The following is a 627-nucleotide window of genomic DNA, read 5'->3' as shown; positions in this document are numbered from 1 at the left end:
AAGAGGACTTTACAGGTACCCTGGAAGGAGCCCTCCACCCTTTCCCAAGCTATAGATAGATGACAAAAACCTGACTGGATGGCAGGCACAGGGAGGATAAATCAGATTAAAACAACAAGCCAACAAGCCCATAAAAAACCCCTAGACTTAGAAATTCCGGTGGCAAAGCTCTTGGGTCCCCTCCCTCTTTGGGAGCTTTGTATTATTGCTAAACTCAATAAACCTTGCTCTGCTGCCCACCACTCTGCCTGGTCTCCGTCTTCATTCTTCATAGCGGCATGACCAAGAACCAAGTGCACCGAAGAGAAAATCCTGTAACACATGCACATGCGGTATTATTGTGTCTTGTTGATGAATTAACCTCTTCATCCCTGGGAAAGGTCCTTCTTTATCCCTGGTGAAGAGAAGGTGTTGCTCTGAGGCCTGCTTTGTCTGATAGCAATATAGCCACTGCAGGCTTCATATATTTTATGTGTGCTATACCTTTTCCAATTCTTGGCCTTTAACCTATCTCTTTATATTTAAACCCAGACCTTTGGGGTTTCTATGGTGGCTTCGACGCACAGTCATGATTGACTAAGTCTTTGGCCATTGGCTGATTCAACCACCACCCCTCACCTCTCTGGT

This window comes from Ailuropoda melanoleuca, chromosome 1 (genome assembly GCF_002007445.2).
Source record: "Ailuropoda melanoleuca isolate Jingjing chromosome 1, ASM200744v2, whole genome shotgun sequence".
Taxonomy (NCBI): Eukaryota; Metazoa; Chordata; class Mammalia; order Carnivora; family Ursidae; genus Ailuropoda; species Ailuropoda melanoleuca.
The sequence above is the reverse complement of the archived record's forward strand: the minus strand, read 5'-3'. Positions refer to the sequence as shown.